This window comes from Narcine bancroftii, chromosome 1 (genome assembly GCF_036971445.1).
Source record: "Narcine bancroftii isolate sNarBan1 chromosome 1, sNarBan1.hap1, whole genome shotgun sequence".
Lineage (NCBI taxonomy): Eukaryota > Metazoa > Chordata > Chondrichthyes > Torpediniformes > Narcinidae > Narcine > Narcine bancroftii.
This window is the reverse complement of record NC_091469.1, coordinates 473,829,126-473,843,476: the sequence shown is the minus strand read 5'-3', so window position 1 is coordinate 473,843,476 and position 14,351 is coordinate 473,829,126.

Below are 14,351 nucleotides of genomic sequence, written 5' to 3'. Positions count from 1 at the left end.
ACAATCCCATTTTGAATAAACCTATATGTTTATCTCTGTGTGAATATCTTACACATTTGATGACCAGGGTGGGATTATGTTTTCAAAATTTAGCTTGCCTGTTTAGTTGGAAGGGCAAGCGATACCAAGAAAGGTATTTTGGATGTTTTTGAACAGCTAGAAGCTGAAAGATTTGTTTTTCAAATTTTGAAAACACCTGGTGAGGCAGAGCCAGGCCCAGATCCCACGATGGTTTCATCGGAAGACTCGAGTTTCAGCAAATTCAAGAGACATTCACCACTTATGTGGAAAGGTTAGATATGTTCTTTGCTGCAAATTATATTGTTGAATTTGGAGGCTCTAACACATTACAGCAAAATGAAGCTATTGAGTCCAAAAAAAGGGCTATGTTTCTGACTGAAGTGGGACCTACTGTTTTTGAGACGTTAAAAAACTTGTTGGCTCCTGCAAAACCAAAAGATATGGCATTGAAGGACTTTCTCACAAAGCTAACTGAACATTATAACTCCAAACCATTGGAAACAGCTGAGAGCTATAGATTCAGTACTTGATGCAAACTGACAGAAGAGGACATAAATAACTTCATTGTTGCAATAAAAAGGCTGACCATACATTGGAATTTTGGCCTTTTTCAAGATCGTGCCTTACGAGACCACTTTGTATGTGGACTGAAAAGTGAGAGCATTCGAAGTTAATGACAATGTCCAATCTGACATTTGACTTAGCCTGTTCCGCAGCTTTGTCCATGGACCTTGCATAGAAGGGTTCCCGAGAGGTGAGAATGAGTCAATGTCAAGCAGCAGGCGAAGTGAATAGGCTTCAGTCTAGCAAGCCGATGCACCCAGAGTCAGCAAAGAACGAAAGTCGCCCAGTCACCGAAAAGCAGCAAAGTGTCAATGCTAACATGTTACCGATGTTTAGGGACTCGTGATGAATTTATGCCCTTTTTTAAGAGCAGAATGCTATGTTGGTCACCTGGTGAAAGCCAGGCAAAAAAGGCCAAGGGAAAAGCAACAATGAAGAATCGCCAGTCACTGCACTCGGTATAGGAACTGACGACAGATATTGAGCCATTAAGCCTGTACACTATATACAGCAACTCCACACTTCACACAGATTGGGTCCCAAACGTGACCGTACAAGTTGAATTAAATGGAGAACCGGTTATGATGGCGCATCGGTCAGCGTCATACCCGAGTTGGTATATCGGCAGAAGCTGAGCCAGCTCCCTTTGGATGGAAAGCAGATTGAGCTAAGAAGTTATGGAGGAGAAAGAATTCCCATTTTAGGAAGCGTACTCAGTTGAGTACTTAGGGCACAGGATAGACCAGGAGCATTAACATCCCACCAACTGTAAGGTTGATGCATTAAAAAATGCACCCACAACATCTCAGAGCTCAGATCCTTTTTAGGGTTAGTAAATTACGATGGCAAGTTCATGAGAAATTTGTCAACAATTTTGCATCCTCTAACTGAACTCTTAAGAAAAGAAGTGAAATAGAAGTGGACGCGCTCTTGTGAGCAAGTTTTCAGTGTTAAGCACAGATAGTTGAGGGTAAAATGCTGGTACGTTTATGATGTGAATAAGCCAGTGAAGCTAGCATGTGATGCTTCACCCTATGTGTAGGTGCAGTACTTACTAATGTACTAAAAAATGGGGAGGAAAGACCCATTTTCTTTGCATCTAGAACCCATTGTCCTAGTGGAAAAAAAACTATGCACAGATAGAGCGAGAAGCTCTTGCTTTGATCTTTGGTTTTATAAGGTTCCACAAATACCTTTTGTGATAGGGCACCAATGTGTATATGTACATATATGTAGGGAATTGAGGGATAAGATGGTAGTGTAGGATGTCTGTGATTGGCTGAGAGTGTAGCCACACCTACTGGCAGGTCTTAAAGGATTGCTCCTAGCCAGACCAGGTCATTCTGGACTGGTCGACCTACTTGTGATATGCTCCAGTCTTTTAGTTAATAAAAGCCTTGGTTTGAATCAACAAGTCTTTGGTTCTTTTGACGCGCACTACACCTTTATGGCCATAAGTTCACCATAGAGGCAGATCACAAGCCCTTATCAGTGATTCTACATCCTCAGGCCAACATTAGCTGCTGCCAGGATGCAGAGATGGGTATTGATATCGTCTGCTTATCATTATGACATTCAATATTAAAAGTCTACGGAGCATGGCAATCCTGATGTTTTGTCCAGATTGCCATTCAAATATGCTTTTGTTCCAAATAAAGAAGATGTGTTCTGCTTTTCTTATGTAGAGGAGTTGCTTGTCATGTCAGAAGATATTAGTCAGGCTACACGCACAGACGGAGTTTTGTCAAGCATACGAGAGTATATCTCAAATGGTTGGCCAAATCACTTGTCTGAATCAGAGTCAGAAATGAAGCCATTCTTCGTGTGTGGCCATGAAGTGTCAGTAGACCTGGGTTGTGTCACGTGGGGAGCTAGGGGTGGTTATTCTGATGAGATACAGAGCACAATTACCAAGAGATCTACATGATCAACAACCAGGGATGTGTTTGACAAAGAGTTTAGCTAAAAGCAACCTATTGTACAGGTCTCAGTACAATGTGTCAAAGAGTGTGTCAATTGGAAAGAATCCACCAACAGTTCCTCTCCAACCATGAATTTTGCCTTCCAGGGTGTGGCAAAGAGTACACGTAGACTTTGCGAGCGAGAGGGGCAGAAATTGTTCCTTGCGATTCATAGTCATTCAAAGTGGGTTGAGGTGTTTACGATGACCAAAAGGGCCTGTTACTGTGCTAAATTATTGATGGTGAGAAAAATCTTCCAAGACTAGTCTTAGCCAGGGTTAGAACTTGTGATTTGCTCTGGTAGAGACCCAGTGAAACATGATGTATACAATAATTGTTCCATGATTCTCAGATGACTGCATATTTGAGATATATTATTTGGGAGTGCTTTGTACTCATTCAAGTGAATCCACAAGAATATTTGGGCTGTTCTGCTGAAATAAAAAGGTAAAACAACATCTGTGCCATTAAAAATGAAAAGTTGGCATTGGTGAAAGCGACCATCTGGCATTGAGAACACAGCTGAACCAACGTTATGACTGAGATCTGTGTTTTAATCCATCTGGTTTGCAAGCACCACCAATATCACTTAAACTACAGTCGTACTGGAAGTGCTTGTAGAATCAGGCACAATGTTAGCATTAACCATAACCATATAACTGTTTACGGCATAGAAACAGGCCATGTCGGCCCTTCAAGTCCACGCTGGTTCACTTGAACAACTCCACTAGCTTCCCCCTCCTGCTCTCCGCCCATAACCCTCCAATCCCTCACAACCATGTACACAACCAACCTTCTCTTAAATGACAGAAGGGACCCTGCCGCAACTAACTCTTTTGGAAGATCATTCCATTCTGCCACCGCTCTCTGAGTGAAAAAGCATCCTCTAATATTGAAGAAGCTTCAGGCAGTGACATGAATATGTAGGGAATTAAGGGATAAGAGTGAGTTATTACATTTTTGAAGGACAAACCCAGGTAGAACATACACAGAAAATGGCAGGACTCTGAGGAATGCAGTAGAACAGAGGGGTCTGGGAATACAGAAACATAACTCCCTGAAAGAGGTGTCACAGGTAGGAAGTGTAGCTCATATTGTTCCATTGTTTAAAAAAAGCTCCAAAAGTAACCCTGGAAATTATAGGCCGGTGAGCCTGACGTCAGTAGAAGGTAAATTATTGGAAAGTGTTCTAAGAAATTGGATATATACTTATTTGGATAGCCAGAAACTGATCAGGGATAGTCAACATGGTTTTGTGTATTGGAGGTCATGTTTAACCAATCTTATAGAAGTTTTTGAGGTGGTTACCAGGAAAGTTGACAATGGAAAGGCTGTGGATGTTGTCTACATGGACTTCAGTAAAACCTTTGACAAGGTCCCACTTGAGAGGTTAGTATTGGTGAAGTATTGAACTGGATTCAACAATGGCTGGACAGGATAAGCCAGAGGGTGTTGGTGGATGATTGCTTCTCAGATTGGAGGCCAGTGACTAGTGATGTGCCTCAGGGATCTGTGCTGGGACCATTGTTATTTGTCATCTATATCAATGATTTGGATAATAAGGTGGTAAATTGGATCAGCAAGTTGCAGATGGCACTGGTGGAGGTGTTGTGGACAGTGAGGAAGGTTTTCAAAACTTGCAGAGGGATCTGGACCAGCTGGAAATATGGGCTGAAAAATGGCAGATGCAATTTAATGCAAACAAGTGTGAACTATTGCATTTTGGACAAACCAAGAAAAGACATGCATGGTAAATGGTAGGGCACTGAGAAATGTGGTAGAATTGGGAAAACAGATATATAATTCCCTAAAAGCCATGTCTCAAGTGGTTGTAAAGAGAGCTCTTGGCTTATTGGCCTTCATAAATAAAGTACTGAGTATATGAGTTGGGATGTTATGGTAAAGTTGTATAAGACATTGGTAAGATAAAATTTGGGGTATTATGTGCAGTTTTGATAAGATATCAATAAGATTGAAAGAGGGCAGAAAAGATTTACCAGGACTTCAGGAACTGAGTTACAGGGAAAAGTTAAACAGGAGGCGTAGAAGAGAGATGGGAGATTTGATAGAGGTATACATAATTATGAGGGGTATAAAAAGAGTAGATGCAAATAGGCCTTTTCCACTGAAGTTAGGTGAGATACCAACAAGAGGACATGGTTTAAGGATGAAGGAGGAAAAGTTTAGGGGGAATATTGAGGGGAACCTCTTCACTCTGAGAGTAGTGAGAGTGTGGAACAAGCTGCCAGCTGAAGTGGTGAATAAGGAATTCATTAAAAATTTGGATGGGAGGGGTATGGAGTTCTTGTGGATTGAATGCAAGTCCCTGGGACTTGGCAGATTAATAGTTTGGCACAGACTAGAAGGGCTGAAGGGCCTGTTTTCTGTGCTGTAATTTTGGATTTGGCTCTATGGTTTTACGTGAAGGCAGCAGAAATTTAATCATGTTCGGCACAGCACGGACATCCTGGAATGAAGGGCATGTTCCTGTGCTCTTTCATTCTATGTTCCCCTCTGCACACAAAGCCCAATACCAAAAATGTCTTATCTATATTGTCACTTCAGATGACAGAGAATTGAACTTACTGATCCTCCCTCTGAAGGGTGTCAGGAATGGACAACAAATACTAATTGGTCAGTGATTCCCACATCCAACAAATTATATTTTTAAAATTTGTCTAACTAAACCAATGTATGAATAAAACTAATTACAATAATTGGATCAATGTAATCCTGTATGAATGCATCTAGCAAAATAGGGCTCATTGCGGATTCCTACCATGCAGAACCTTTGACCTACCACCATCAGGAAAGAAGGAGCAACTAATGAGGACTGGCAGATTGGAAATAGCTTCTTCCCATAGGCTGTGAGATTGATGAAACCGTGCATCTTGGCGCCTCACAGTTCGGCGGGCAGCAACCTCCTTTGAAGAAGACCGCAGAGCCCACCTCACTGACAAAAGACAAAGGAGGAAAAACCCAACACCCAACCCCAACCCACCAATTTTACCCTGCAACCGCTGCAACCGTGTCTGCCTGTCCCGCATCGGACTTGTCAGCCACAAACGAGCCTGCAGCTGACGTGGACATTTACCCCTCCATAAATCTTCGTCCGCGAAGCCAAGCCAAAGAAGAAGAATATATGCAGTCTGATCATAATACACCTAGGCTTGAATTTGAACAGTCAGCTTTTTCAATTGACTTTCCCTCGCGACAGGGTAATCAGAGGAAAGAAATAATAAAAAGACTATAATTAGAGATAATGAGCCTCATTAGAGGACTTGAAAGGGAATGTGGCACAAATGGCATTAATGTAAGAATTATGTAAATGAATGGATAATGGTTGGAGCGGACAGTGGGTGAAGGACCGGTTTCAGTGTTGCATCTCTGCTGTGGCTCTGTGACTCCAGAGCAGTACACCAACGGCATTACAGCGCCAGCAATCGGGAGTGAGGTTCGAATCCCGCGCTGTCTGTAAGAAATTTGTACGTTCTACCCCCGTCTGCATGGATTTTCCCTAGGGGCTCTGGTTTCCTCCCACCGTTCAAAATGTACTGGGGGGAGGGGGGTGGTTGTAGGCCGATTGGGTGTAATTGAGCAGCATGGGCTCAAGAGCTTATTACTGTACACTATGTCTAAACTTAAATTTAAAGAGCACCCTATCCTCTACACGAGAGGCCAAAAGCAGAATACTGTGGCAATTCAGCAGGTTAGACAGTACCTGTGAAAAGAGAACCAGGGTTAATATCTGAGGTAAAAACCCATGATCAAAACCAAAAAAATTAATCAAATTAGTTTTAAGTTACTCAGTGGGGAGGATGGATCAAATTGGTCTCGCCATGATGTCATAGAGTTGTGGAATTATTCAACACAGAAAAGGGCCCTTCAGCCCATCACATCCATGTTGAACTATTTGCCTATCTGCATTCATCCCATTTGCTCTCTCTATGACCATACACATCGAGGCCTTGTGGGTTTAAGTATATAACATGGTAATTATATCTGATTCTGCCGTCTCTTCTGGCAGTGTGTTTCACATATAAACCATTCTCTGTGTTAATCTTACGTCTCAAACCTTTAAGTTGAGAGTGAAGGAGAGATACATAGTGGTTAGTTTAAGTCAAGTTCATTATCTTCTAACTGTACATATCCAACCAGATGAAACAGCATTCTTCGGACCATGGTGCACACACATGCACACACAATACATTTCTCACACAGCACATAATAAACTCTACACAGAAATATAATGATATATATTTGTATAAATAATTTGGAATAATTTACATTGTTTTATTCATAAGAGACCCAAGGTTACAGAATACCCTTCACTCTGTGGGAAGAAGCTATTTCTCAGCCTGGCAGCCCTGATTTTGAAGCTCCTGTACCTCCTTCCTGAAGGTAGTGGGTCAAAGATACTGTGTAGGGATCTTCAACAAATTTTTAAGCCCTATTTATGCAACAATCCCAGTGAGTGGCATGAATGGAGGAAAGAGTGACCCCAGTGATCTTCTCAGCCTTTATAATGTTCCTCCATTGACTTGTGGCCAATGCTTTGCAGTTACCATACCGCACAATGATGCAGCCAGACAGTCTCACTCTCAATTGTGCTCCTGTTAGATGTTGTCAAGATGGGGGCTGGTAGCCCTCCTCAACATCCTTAATGTCGGAACTGCTCAGCTTCCGGACTAAGGAGGAGTTGTTGTGGATCCAGGATAGGATTTCCATTATGCAAAACTATGTGCTCTCCACTGTTTCCATGATGGAGATATTAATGTGAGGTGGAGAGTGGCCGACCTTCATCCTTCTGAAGTCCACACTCATCTCCTTTGTCTTGACAATGTTAACACTTCAATTGTTTTCCTCCTTCCATTTGACGTGCCTCCCAACTTCTCTCAAGAAACAAACTCATCATTGTTGCCGATGAGGCCAACTACTGTTGTATCATCCAGAAACTCTGTTGGAACGCAGTCTGGAGCATGAGCAATCAGAGAGCCAGGAAGTATGGAAGCAACCTCTTTCGCCCATTATATCCACAATAACCTATGGGCAGCCATCCATTATTAACTCCATCTTCCATCACTTGACCCATGGACCTCTTCAGTGATGTGGTGAAACATGGGTGATAGGAAGAAGAAAACCATCCCTCTTTCTAAATGTATATTACTCCATATTTTTAATATATGATGTAATATTGGTGTATTTTTATTCCTTACTAAATTTATAAATGGAATGAGAAATTAATGTTCAAAAACATTCTCTTTTAATTTATATAACTCTATCTTGAGCCAAACTGGTTTCTCCCCCCCAGTCGATAGAAGTTTGACAAAAATTTTAATTGAGCTGCCTTATAGTAGTTTAAAAAATTTGATAGCTGTAAACCCCCTTGATTATATGATCATATTAACTTGTCCAAAACCACCCTTGATTTCTTACCCTCCTATAGAAATGTTCTTATTAATTTATTCAGTTTTTGGAAAAATATTCCTGATAAGAGAATAGGTAACGATTGAAAAAATACTGTAATTTTATACAGTTTAGATTGTCTTGGATCTTTTTTTAATAGTGGTCGATAGTTTAATTTAAACAGATGATTTAAATTATTGTCTATACTAATACCTAGATAACATGTTGCCTGCATCTGTCATTTAAAAGGAGATTCCTGTTTACAATGTGTATAATCAGCTGCATTCATTGTCAGGCTGTTTTGAATATATAATTACAGGCACATTGATAGTTAAAAAAATTATAACATATAAATATATATTAAATTGCAAAATGATAAAGAAATCTACAAATCAAAACAACATTGGGAAGAGGATTTAAATATACAGATAAAAAAATGAAACGGTCTGATAATTACTCAGTATTGTATGAATCAATTTGTTACAGAGATTATATATTACACTTCAAAAATTAAAAGAATGGAATCCCACATTATCAGATAAATGCTTCCATTGAAAACAAGTAATTGGTACAATACTACATTTAATTTGGACATGTGAGAAAGTAATTTTTTTCTGGGAAGAATTGAATCTAATATTAAATCAAATGACAAAAATAAAATACCTGAAGAACCAAAAAAATTTCTATTAAGTAATACAAACGATAAAGACTTACAGTTAAAATTGGATAGATCTCAAAAACAGTTTATCATGATTGCTTTAGCAGCAGCAAAAGTAATGCACAGCAATAACTTGGAAAATGGAAACATCTTTGAAAATACAGCGCTGGTAAATAGAAATAGATCGCTGTATTCCAGTAGAAAAAAATTACCTGATAATTTTACAATTTAAAATAAAATCTGGGAACCATATATAAAGTTCATTGGTGATCCCCAGATTCAAACTGCCAACTCTTAAAGGGATAGTATAATGTATGTTACCGAATATATTATATATTGTAGCGGCTACTACGGTAGAGCTACTGAAGTAAATCAAAAACTCAAGCCAGATTAGTCAACTCAAGACTGATTTATTCAGAGTTTACAGGCTTCTTTTATTTTTCCGCATGTCCCGGGCTCCACAGGACAAGGTGGGACGTCATACGAGATTGCTGGCGACTCACGGGACCGGCACCCTTGCGAGTGTCCCGCGCCTTCCGGCAGGAGACTCAGCAGCTCAACGTGCATTCCTCAGCACTCAGTATCTCTCGTGCGTGGTCCGTTAGGTGAGTATGCAGAAGTTATGGCTATGGTTCTGCACGCCCGCAGAACCGCACCAACGACAGTTTGTGTTACCATGCTGTGTGCCCACTTGGCTAACTACACGTCCGCTACATTACCCCCCACCCTGAATTGTCACCAGAAATTAAAACACCAGTTGCGTGTGCCTTAGGTGGATGTCCACGCCGTCTGGGCTGGGGGCATTGAATGGGTGAAATGGGATCCAGATGGGCAGGCTTGAGTCTGTCTACACTAAACAGCTGCAAATGCCTCCAATGTCCAAAGTAAACAACTCCGTCCCTCTTAATCACGTGGAAAGGGCCCTCATATGGTCGTTGTAACAGTGCTCCTGGGACCTGTCTACATACAAAAACAAAATCAGCGTCCAGGAGCTGTGGTGGCATATGTTGTTTAGGGGTTCCATCCCAGTTGGTAGGAATGGGTTTGCTGTTAGTGATCCCCACCTCGAAGCTGCTGAAGGACGTCCAGGTCAGAGTGGGTTGTGAAATGAATGCCTCCTGGAACTGTAAGGACCGTACCATAAACCATCTCTGTAGTAATGCAGACAAATCTTACTTTGGGGACGTGCGCACTCCCAGTAGAACCCATGGCAACTCATCGACCCAAATGGAACCAGTGAGTTGGGCCTTAAGTGCGGACTTCAGTTGTCGGTGGAAACCTTCCACGAGGCCATTGGGGTGCCGTAGTGTGGTGCAGGTTTGTGCCACAAAAGCACGCAAAGGCAGACCCTAATGCAGAGGTGAATTGTGCTCCGTGGTCTGAAGTTATGTGCATTGGGACACCAAATTTAGCGATCCAATTGACAATGAACACCCTAGCACATGTTTCACTGTCGCTGGAAGGCAACGGGATAGCCTCTGGCCAGCGTGTGGAACGGTCCACCATTGTTAAAATGTATCTCATGTTTTGAGATACTGGCAATGGTCCAACCAGGTCCACATGCATGTATTCAACCTCCTGCATACCGCTGGGAAAGGCTGAAGTGGTGCCTTGGAGGGCCACTGAATTTTGGACATCTGGCAGAAGGTACATGTACGTGTCCATTGAGCGACATTTTTTTTAATCCATGCCATATGTATTTATTTAATATGAACTTGAATGATGTTCTGATGGACGGATGAGACAAGCCGTGTATCTGGTCAAAAAGGTGTCGCCTCCATGATGAGAGAATCAATGATCTAGGGTAGCCCAAAGACACGTCACAAAGAAGGGTTGGGCCGCCTTGTTGTGGTGCCACCCGTTGTACGTCCAGGTTAGTAATGGCCATACTGTATGCCTGAACATCAAGGTCTACGGCCTGTTGTGGTGCGCAATTGAACAGAAACAAACACACAAAACAAAGTCTGCTCTACAGGCTTTATTCAACTTAAACCTTCACAGAACTAGCTGTGAGAATACTGGTGCAAGCTCTGAGACTGGCTTCCAAAGGGCTGGACCCAGCTTATATCCCGGAGGGTGATTGACAGCCAACTGGGTGGAGCTTGTCCATTCAAGTCAACTGATTGACAGCCGGCCAAGTGTTGTCCTGTCCTCCCATGTTCTTCTGCAGGTACAGAGGTCGCCCCCTGCAGTAGGCTGGCAGAGTCTCTGCGACCGTTGTAGGATTGGCTCCTGGTCACAAGTTGGCGAGGGTAAGCGAGGGCTGTGGGCAGTGGCCAGAGTGGCTGGCGTGATACAGCATGGAGGGGTGGCTGGGGGGGGGGGGGCTGGGGCTGAGGCATGTGTGATGCGTCGGATGGGTGGGGGTGCAGGTTCGTCCCCCATGGTTGGAGTAAGTCCTTGGTGTCTGGAGAGATCTTGAGTGTTCCATAGCTGTCCGGGGTCAGGGCAGTGTGTCAGGCCAGCATGGTCCTGTGCTGGAGAACCCTGTGCTATGGTGGGTGCTCCTGCTGGTACCAGGTCTCTGGTTGAGACGGTGTCCTCCCTTCCGCTGCTGAACCTAACGTAGGCGTAGTTGTGGTTCGCATGTAGGAGGAACACCTGCTCGACCAGGGGTTCGGCCTTGTGTGCCCGCACGTGTCTATGCAGGACCACCAGACCCGGGGGCGCGAGCTATGCTGGGAGAGATGTTCCCGTTGCTGATTTCCTGGGGAACGAAAACAGGTGTTCGTGAGGGGTCTCATTGGTAGCCGTGTACAGGAGTGACCAAATGGCATGGAGCCCCTTGGGGAGGGGACCCTGCCAGTACTCTATGGACCACCCCTTTGACTTAAGGGCCAGCACCTCATTCTTGCGTTCCACTTGCCCATTACCTCTCAGGTTGTAACTAGTCCCCTTGCTGTCAGGTACTGGCGCTGTTCCTCACTCATGAAGCTAGACTCCCAGTCCCAGTCGCTGTGGGTGAATGTGGGGTAGCCGGACATGGTGAAGATCTGTGTCAGTGCCTTGATAATGGTGGCTGTGGAGGTGTCTGGGCAAGAGATAGCGAAAGAGAAGCAGGAGTACTCATCTATGACCATGAGGAAATAGACATTTCGATTTGTGGAAGGCAGGGGCCCCTTGAAGTCCATGCTGGAATGCTCGAAGGGCCGAGTGGCCTTTACGACATGAGCCTGGGGCGGGCAGAAGAAACAAGATTTGCATTCCGTGCACACCCGGCACGCCTCAGTCATGGTCCTGATGTCCCTGACAGTGTACAGGTTCGAGGACTTGATGAAGTGGTATAAGCCGGTGACGCCAGGGTGGCAGAGGATCTCGCACCGTGCCTGCAGCTGGTTGTTACGGAGCGACGTGCAGGTCCGGGAGAGAGCATTGGGGGAGTCATTAAACTTCCCCGGGCGTTACTGATGTTGTAGCTGTACATTGCCAGCTCGACTCTGCAGCGCAAGATCTTGTCATTCTTGATCTTGCCCATGTGGGTAGTGTTGAACATGAACACCACTGCCAGCTGATCGGGGAGGAGGGTGAACCTCCTGCCGGCCAGGTAGTGGCACTAGTGGCGGACTGCTCACACAATCTCCTGGGCCGCATTTTCAATGGCAGAGTGCCCTAGCTCAGAACTGTGGAGGGTCCTGGAGAAGAATGCAACCGGGCGCCCCCCTTGAGGGTTGAGGCTAGCGGCAAGGGCTACATTGGAGGCATCGCTCTCCACCTAAAAGGGGAGTTCTCATCCATGGCATGCATCATAGCATCTGCAATATCCTGCCTGATGTGCATGAAGTCTGCCTGCCAAACAGTTCCCGATCATATGTACTATATTTCACTTCCGCTGGCCTTAAATGTCTGCTGAAGAAAGCAAGGGGTTGATAACGGCCATTGATGTACTGCTCCAGAACCACACCCATGGCCATACTCGAGGCATCAGTGCAAAGTCCCAAGGTAGCCTGAGGGTTGGGATGGGCGAACATTGCTGCTTTGGCAATGCCTCTTTGGCAGCCATAAACGCAACCTCTTCCTCTGATGGCCAGGTAATATCCCTGTGCTTGGTGGAGATGATCTGAAACAGTGGTCAAAGAATGTCAGCAGCTGCAGGAATAAACCAGTGATAAAAAATTTATCTTGGTCAAAAACTTCTGCAGATCCTTAACCGTGGTAGGTTTGGAAAAAGCACCGTTGGCCGTGATCTTGTGTTCTAGGAAGTCGATGGTGGATCTACCAAATTGACATTTGCCAGAGTTGATAGTAAGACCATTGGAAAAGGCAGCACAAATACCCGCATGTGGTGATCTTGCTCAGTCTGACTGGCTACAAGGATATCATCCAAGAAAATGTATGCAAACTCCAAATCCCTGCCTAAAGCGTCCATCAGCCGTTAGAAGGTTGGAGCAGGGTTTTTCAATCCAGATGGCATTCTGAAAAATTAAAAAAGACTGAAAGGGGTAATAATTGCTGTTTTAGGGATGTCATCCTACTGGATGGACCAGATCAACCTTGGGAAAAAATGCAGCAATGGTGTAGATGGGCAGCAAAATCCTGTATATGAGAAATCGGGTGCCTGCCGAGTGTAGTAACATCGTTAAACCTACGGTAATTACCGCAGGGTCTCCATCCACCTGTGTTCTTGGGTACCATGTGTAATGGCGATGCCCGAGGACTGTTGGAGAGTCGAATGATACCCAACTCCTCCATTGCCGTAAGCTCTGCCTTTGCTTGCAGCAGTTTATCAGGTGGAAGATGACGAGCTCTGGCATGAATCGGTGGGCTTGAAGTGTCTATGTAATGAGACACCCATGGGCTGTTTTTGAGGCATTGGAATTAGGAGTGAGAATACGGGGAAATTTGTTGAGCAGGACAGCATAGGCATTATTGTGCAGAGTATGTACCCTGAGCTGGGAAACACTCCCTTTGATGTCTGAAAAGTGGTGGCATGAAACAATTCCCTCCATTTCACGTCCACCAGTAAGTCATGGGATCATAAAAGGTCCGCACCCAAAATTGGCTGAGCAACAGAAGCTAAGACGCAATTCCAATGGAATGTGGTCCCTCCTATTCCAATTGAGATCTGTCGCGTGTCAAAGCTGGGGTTGGTAGTCCCATTTGCCGCTCAAAGAGCCAGGTATTGTTGTTTATGCATTCTTTCAAAATAGGTTGGCGGGAGTAAACTGGCCTCAGCACCCACATCTACAAGAAACCTGCACTTACCTGCGTCATCTTGAAGATACAATAGGCCCTTATTTGCGCCAGCTGCCGAGGCCACGACTGGCAGCCGGCTTTTTCGTTTCCCGCCTTTTTCCTGTAATAGGTACATGGCTGGACACAATTTATGGGCATTTTTTTCCCCAATGGTGATGGTAAAAACACCATTCTTGACGCACGTCAGCACGTTCCTCCTTCATTGATCTGCTGAAGCAGTCTCTCCAAGTGAGTTTCACTGTTGGTCACAATAAAAATGAAGCACTTTCCTTCCAAAAGACCCTCTGGGCACAGGTGAATCCATCGAAATGGCCCAGTCATTCCACGGCCGCAAGAGCTGCTTCAAAAGGCTGCTTTCTCATCAGCAGTCAGAATGGTTCTCCCTTGCAACATCACAATGCCTTTGCAAATGTATCGAATCTGGAACAGACTGAGACAAACCTTCCCTCAGTTCTTCCAGTGTCTCGAATTATCACTGGGCTGTGACTCATGTTTTGATGTTTCTTGTGTGAAATGTTAACTGTGACCATTCAGTTCCTCCTGTCTAT